General features: G+C 44.3%; 1 pseudogene; it reads left to right on the top strand.

Moving 5' to 3' along the window:
* The first annotated feature begins 209 nt into the window (after positions 1-209).
* LOC119909699 lies at positions 210-7,624 on the top strand (annotated as a pseudogene).
* The last annotated feature ends 485 nt before the right edge of the window (positions 7,625-8,109 follow it).

Below are 8,109 nucleotides of genomic sequence, written 5' to 3'. Positions count from 1 at the left end.
GCTGGTTATGGTCCTCTTTCTCTCTGGACCTTGGTCAGTCTGACTTTCCCAGGACAGTCGGCTCAAATTTGATCACCTTCTGTGAGGCTTCTGACAGTAGGACAACAATGATGATGGCACTTTTCTTCCACCCACTGTACTTCCTGAGCCACAGACGCATTTTGTCATCATCTTAGAACACATATAGTAAACTGTGTACAGATTTGAGTCATTAAATCCCTAAACTCCATATTTTTTCCACAGAGTTCAGCAGGAGAGCTCAGAGTTTCTCAGAGGTCAGTCTGCCCAGCGACCTCAAACAGACCTGGACTCCATATTTATGGTCTGCACATGTACATGCACACTACTATTACTATTAACTACATTAACTACAGAATGGAATGCTACCATTCAGGTCCTAACAGTCTCCATGTTGCTCTGTTTAGACCAGCAGACTGACAGATGAATCACGTTATGTTCTACCAGTTTTAATTTAATGTTTAGTTTATCTTTCTGTTCCAGCTGCTGGAGGAGAACATCATCACTTTTGCGAAGAACGAGCTAAAGAAAGTCCAGAGGGTTCTGAGTCCAGATTACCCAGAATACTTAGAGAGTCAGAGTGAGGATGAGGAGGTGTTGGACGGTGAGGATGAAGAGCAGAGGAGGAGCAGCAGAGAGGCATTTCTGAAAATCACACTACACTTCCTGAGGAGGATGCAGCAGGAGGAGCTGGCTGAGCGTCTGCAGAGCAGTAAGAGGATTTGAACAGATTTAACATGATGGAAAGAGGAAATGGAGGCAACATGGAGATGGGTCTTCGGGATTGTGTCTTTCATTCATTTGTCATGTGACAGCTGAAGCTCAGCCACAGGGCTGTGTGCTAAGCACAGGAAACAGAAATGATTAATTTGCGACTAATAACTATGAGTCTTTTTGTCATTTTTCATGTGACAGCTGAATTTGGAGCATCTGAATCATAGGCTATATGAAAAATAAGAATAAAGCCTATTGTGGTGTTGAATATGAGTTTATTGAACAGTGGGCACAACCATAGGTGTCATTTACACCGGGGACATGTCCCCACCACTTTTTGAAAGCATTTGCTAAAAGTTTTCTAAAAATTAGCTTGCAACAAGAAATGTTAAATAACAGATGAAAATTCTATAAGAAGGGTTTACTTGCACAATAAGAAAATGTAAATATAGAAGAAACAAATCTGCCTTGTCCAAAAAAACTGACTTAGGCAAAAAAAAAAAGCTGCTGATTACTGCATTATATTCGATAATATTTAATATTCTGAATTGTCACTGGCCTCATGAATTTTGTTTCCCTTCATATAAATAAAGACATTTCACCATGAATTGGTGCAGAAAATGTCTCTAGAATGCAGGAAATTAAGTGTTTAATGCTCAAAATCTTTTTGTCTTGTTCTCATGACCCCAATATTGTGCATTCTCACATCTCGTGGACTGTGTTTCGTTACACCCCTAATACGAGCCCTAAAATGTCCCCACCATTTTTCAACACAAAGTGACGCCTTTGGGCACAACCAATATTATTTTAACACTTGAGGGCAGAGGTCCCTAATTGGCAGACCGCGATCCAGACCCAGCCACCGCTCTCTCCGGACCAATAGCCGATTTATTATTAAGAATTACTACCTTGTGACGGAGCGTCTCTATTTGAACCCTCACAGCTTTTGTAGCATTTACTGTCCTGGTTTAGCGGCCCAGGAACTCACAGACCAATTGCATGGTCTCATGTGCTGCTGCTCAGCCAATCAAATCTGTGCATTCCGAAAAGCATTGCGAATCGAGTCCGCGAGTGAAATACACATGGAGAGAGGAGACGAAAGAGAAAAGAGATTTCACGTGGCTTTTAATCAAACAGATTCTTAATTGTACATTCTTCCCAAGACAAGCCACAGCTCATGTTTCTCACAGAACAAGAGAAAGTAGGGAAGTCACACCTCTACATGTGTCAGACCACTATTTCATTCAGTTCACGGTATGCCTACAGGAAGAGCCCATTGTTCCAGCACCATTGGTCTCACACCGCCGGAACCTCCACAACCTGTCTCCCACTCACTTTGCCTCAGTGGTAGCTTCCGCTCTACCTTCCCTCAACACATTTTCCTCACTTGAGGTCAATGATGCCGCACAATCTCTGTGCTCTACACTAAGCTAGTGCCTGGATATCCTGTGTCCTCTTTCCACCAAGCCTGCTCACCCAAACCAGCCCCACCCGTGGCTAACTGATACCATTTCGTGGGCTCCGTACTGATCTCAGAGATGCTGGAAGAAAATTTTGAAAAACCAAAGACCCCGCCGACGTTAAGGGCTACCAATTGCTCCGATCCTCCTTCTCAACAAGCATCAGTGCTGCCAAAACTGTGTTTTATAATAACAGAAGTAGCAGTGCCACTGACTCAAGGAAATTATTTTCGACTTTTAAAGCGCTACTAAATCCTCCTCCACCTCCACCACCCACAAACTTGTCTGCTGATACCTTTGCTGCCTTCTTCACAGGCAAAGTGGAGGCTATAACTAGCCAATTCAAACACACTCAAACTCAACCTTTGTAGCAGTCCTACTACATCTTTTCCTCTGCCCTCCCAGGTCAGTGGTTCTTCACTCTCCTCATTTACTCCTCTCACAGAGAGCGAAGTATCAGAGCTCCTGACCCGTAGCCGTCCCACTACATGCCCACTGAACCCGATTCCTATGAATCTCCTCCAAGCCATATCTCCTACCGTTGTCCCGACAATCACTCATCTGATAAATACTTTTTGGCTTCAGGGACCTTCCCGACACTTTCAAAAGGGCTCGGGTCACACCCTTGGTCAAAAAGCCCTCACTTGACCCAACTCAAGTTGAGAACTATGGACCAGTGTCTCTTCTACCATTTTTATCCAAAAACTATTGAACGGGCAGTATTCAAACAGGTCTCAGAATTCCTCTCAGGGAATGACCTCCTAGATCCATATCAGTCTGGTTTTAAGAGTGCCCACTGTACTAAAACGGCTTTTCTGTCTGTAACAGAAGCCCTAAGGTCAGCTGCAGCCCAATCCTCGGTTCTGATCCTTCTTGACCTATCAGCTGCCTTTGACACAGTCAACCACAGGATCCTGTTATCCGCTCTCTCAGCAATGGGCATCTCGAGTAAAGCACTCCTGTGGTTCGAATCCTACCTCTCGGGGTGTTCCTACAGTGTTTTGTGGCAAGGACAATTATCCCCCTCCTACTGCCTCTCCACAGGGGTACCCCAAGGCTCAGTGCTTGGGCCCCTTCTCTTCTCAATTTAACCACCCCACTGGGCCGATCATTCGCTCGCACGGCTTCTCTTACCACTGCTACGCAGACGACACGCAACTCTACCTATCCTTCCCACCAGGCGATCCCACCGTCTCGGCACGGATCACAGACTGTCTCTCGGACATATCTGCATGGATGAAGTCTTGCCACCTTCAACTAAACCTCTCTAAGACGGAACTCTTGGTCATTCCGGCCAAGCAATCTATCCACCATAACATCAAACTACAAATTGACTCCGCAACCATCACTCCAACCAGGGTAGTGAGAAACTTGGGTGTCATGATTGATGACTACCTGTCCTTTTCAGACCATGTTGCTACTGTCTATCTGTCATGCCGCTTTGCTCTATACAACATAAGGAAAATCAGGCCCTACCTCACTCAGTACGCCACCCAGGTTCTGGTACAGGCCACGGTTATCTCTCGCCTGAACTATTGCAATGCCCTCCTAGCAAATCTTCCAGCTTGTGCGGTGAAACCCTTACAAATGGTTCGTAGCAGCGCGTCTGGTTTTTAATCAGCCCAAAAGGACTCATGTCACTCCATTACTCAGTGACCTCCACTGGCTCCCCATGGCCTCCAGAATCAAATTCAAGTCACTAATGCTTGCATACAGAGTGACTACTGGGTCTGCACCCATCTACCTAAACTCCATTATACAAACTTACGTTCCTTATCAGCCGCTACACTCCTCCAACGAACGCCGCCTGGCTCTGCCATCCCTTCACACAAAGCAATCCCAGTCCTTGCTATTCTCATCTGTGACACCACAATGGTGGAACGAGCTACCACACGCCATCAGAGCAGGGACGTCCCTCTCTAACTTCAAGGAGCTCTTGAAAACTCATCTCTTCCGAGAAAACTTCCCCTTATAACACCTCTAATTCCTAACCTCTAACATGCACTTCATGTGCTCTTCTTCTATCCCCTTGCAATTATCTTGTATTGATTGCACTTTTTTTGTATTGATTGCACTTTTTGTTAACTCTTACTTCCTTCGCAAGGTATTTACCCCATTGATGTGATATGTACTATGAGCTCTTACTAGTATTTATTGCTGATCTTACTATTATGTATTGTCAGTTGTCAGATCTGTATTTGATGCTCTGTTGATGCTTATATGTTGTCCCTCAAATGTAGTCGCTTTGGATAAAAGCATCTGCCAAATGAGTTAATGTAATGTATTGAGTTGCAGCAAATTGCCAGTTTTGCTGCCACCTTATCACCTCCAGTTGTTAATTTCTTCAATGCAATGTTAGTGAATCAATGGGACAGTAGGTCGTTTGCAGTGGGTGATGGCTCGATTTTTTCAGGATCAAGCTTTTCCTGAGGTGGACACAATATGGCCGACATATTTAACCTGGGGCTGGGGACTCACCCTTCTCTGTTTGCCATCTATAGGTGGACAAACCCTCTTTTAGACTGATTATTTTCGGCTCATATTTGGTTATTGGTCCGTGATTTCAGGGTGGTGCCCTGAATTTATTAATTATAATTAATAATTTTGAATATTTCTAGAATATCTTTGATATTCAGCTAATAACCAAACCTGACCTCATGTTGAAAACCCCAACAAATATGATGCACACATCTGCATCAGATCAGGGGCAGTTTGTTATTCATTGATAAGCTGAATAAAACTGATAGAGGAAAGAAACAGCCACACTTAATGTTTAGATTCTCTGATTTTCTGTGGGATCTACTCACTGATTTCATTTGTTGTTGCTTATGCAGGAACTCATGCTACAGTGTGCCAACGTAAACTCAAGTCTACCCTGAAGAAAAAGTTCCAGAGTGTGTTTGAGGGGATTGCTAAAGATGAAAACCTAATCCCTCTGAACCAGATCTACACAGAGCTCTACATCACAGAGGGAGGGACTGCAAAAGTCAATGATGAACATGAGGTCAGACAGATTGAAACAGCATCCAGGAAACCAGACAAACCAGAAACAACCATTAAAAAACAAGACATCTTTAAAGCCTCACCTGGAAGAGATGAACCAATCAGAACAGTGATGACAAAGGGAGTGGCTGGCATTGGGAAAACAGTCTTAACACAGAAGTTCACTCTGGACTGGGCTGAAGACAAAGCCAACCAGGACATACAGTTCATATTTCCATTCACTTTCAGAGAGCTGAATGTGCTGAAAGAGGAAAAGTACAGCTTGGTGGAACTTGTTCATCACGTCTTCACTGAAACCAAAGCAGCAGGAATCTGCAGGTTTGAAGAGTTCCAGGTTGTGTTCATCTTGGACGGTCTGGATGAGTGTCGACTTCCTCTGGACTTCCACAACAATGAAAACCTGACTGATGTTACAGAGTCCACCTCAGTGGATGTGCTGCTGACAAACCTCATCAGGGGGAACCTGCTTCCCTCTGCTCGCCTCTGGATAACCACACGGCCTGCAGCAGCCAATCAGATTCCTCCTTGGTGTGTTGACATGGTGACAGAGGTCAGAGGTTTCACTGACCCACAGAAGAAGGAGTATTTCAGGAAGAGGTTCAGAGATGAGGGTCAGGCCAGCAGAATCATCTCCCACATCAAGACATCACGAAGCCTCCACATCATGTGCCACATCCCAGTCTTCTGCTGGATCACTGCTACAGTTCTGGAGGAGGTGTTGGAGACCAGAGAGGGAGGAGAGCTGCCCAAGACCCTGACTGAGATGTACATCCACTTCCTGGTGGTTCAGACCAAACTGAAGAACATCAAGTATGATGGAAGAGCTGGGACAGACCCACACTGGAATAAAAAGAGCAGGAAGATGATTGGGTGTCTGGGAAAACTGGCTTTTGAGCAGCAGCAGAAAGGCAACCTGATCTTCTATGAATCAGACCTGACAGAGTGTGGCATCGATATCAGAGCAGCCTCAGTGTACTCAGGAGTGTTTACACAGATCTTTAAAGAGGAGAGAGGGCTGTACCAGGACAAGGTGTTCTGCTTCGTCCATCTGAGCGTTCAGGAGTTTCTGGCTGCTCTTCATGTCCATCTGACCTTCATCAACTCTGGTGTCAATCTGCTGGCAGAAGAACAAACTACATCCTGGTGGCCTGAAGTGTTTGGAGGTAAATCAACACATTTCTACCAGAGTGCTGTGGACAAGGCCTTACAGAGTTCAAATGGACACCTGGACTTGTTCCTCCGCTTCCTCCTGGGTCTTTCAGTAGAGACCAATCAGTCTCTCCTACGAGGTCTACAGACACAGAAAGGATGTAGTTCAAAGACCAACCAGAACACAGTCCAGTACATTAAGAAAAAGATCAGTGAGAATTTGTCTGTAGAGAAAAGCATTAATCTGTTTCACTGTCTGAATGAACTGAATGACCGTTCTCTAGAGGAGCAGATCCAACAGTCATTGAGTTCGGGAAGTCTCTCCACAGCTAAACTCTCTCCTGCTCAGTGGTCAGCTCTGGTCTTCATCTTACTGTCATCAGAAAAACATCTGGAGGTGTTTGACCTGAAGAAACATTCTGCTTCAGAGGAAGCTCTTCTGAGGCTGCTGCCAGTGGTTCAACACTCCAACAAAGCTCTGTACGTGTACACATAAGTATCTAAACTGAATTATAAACACAACACTTGTTTTTTTGGCCTTTTATTGTGGCCAGCCTAAGACACACCTGTGCACTCCCCATGCTGTCTGAGCATCTTGATATGCCACACCTGTGAGGTGGATGGATTATCTCGGCAAAGGAGAAGTGCTCACTAACACAGAGTTTGACAGACTTGTGAACAATATTTGAGAGAAATAATCCTGTGTACATAGAGAAAGTTTTAGATCTTTGAGTCCAGCTCATGATGAATGGGGGCAAAAACAAAAGTGTTGCGTTTATAATTTTGGTTCTGTGTATTTTGAATTTGGTATTACTCTATCAAGAAAAACTATTAACAACAGCTATTGTTTGAATTTTCTTCTCATGTATTGCTGAATCATCTTGAGGCTGAGTGGTTGTAATCTGTCAGTGAGAAGCTGTGAAGCTCTGTCTTCAGTTCTCAGCTCCAAGTACTCTAGTCTGAGAGAGCTGGACCTGAGTAACAACAACCTGCAGGATTCAGGAGTGAAGCTGCTTTCTTCTGGACTGAAGAGTCCACACTGCAGAGTGGAAAATGTCAGGTTAGTGTTCAGCTATTTGAAAATTATGACCCTCTGAGCAGATACTTACTTCATATAGCCTATGCATTATTGAATGGACTGACTGAAAATCCTTTTTAGGTTGATTGTTTGTAACCTCTCAGTGAGAAGCTGTGAAGCTCTGTCCTCAGTTCTGAGCTCCCAGTCATCTAGTCTGAGAGAGCTGGATCTGAGTAACAACAAATTGCAGGATTCAGGGTGAAGCTGTTGTCTTCTGGACTTAAGAGTCCACACTGCAGATTGTCAGTTCTCAGGTGGGTGTGCAGCTATTTGAAAATGATGAGCCTCTGAGCTCATATTTACTTCGTATAGCCTATTATTATTGAATGGACTGACTGAAAATTGTTTTTAGATTGAGAGACTGTATCTGTCAGAGAGAAGCTGTGAAACTTTATCGTCAGTTCTCAGCTCCCAGTCCTCTAGTCTAAGAGAGCTGGACCTGAGTAACAACAAACTGCAGGATTCAGCCTTGAATTTGCTGTCGTTTGGACTGAAGTCCACACTGTACACTGGCAACTCTCAGGTCAGGATTCAGCTATTTTTAAAATTTTACTCAGAAAGATTTAATTCATTTTTTATATTTGATATGTGAATGATTGACTGAAAATGATCTTCAGGTTGATTGGCTGTTACCTCTCATAGAGAAGCGTGAAGCTCTGTCCTCAGTTCTCAGCTCCCAGTCCTGTA

Source organism: Micropterus salmoides, unplaced genomic scaffold, assembly GCF_014851395.1.
Source record: "Micropterus salmoides isolate LMB-PRFRI ecotype aquatic unplaced genomic scaffold, ASM1485139v1 Ms_hic_scaffold_1836, whole genome shotgun sequence".
NCBI lineage: Eukaryota > Metazoa > Chordata > Actinopteri > Centrarchiformes > Centrarchidae > Micropterus > Micropterus salmoides.
Note: the sequence above shows the minus strand (reverse complement) of the source record. Positions and strands in the feature narration are given on the sequence as shown.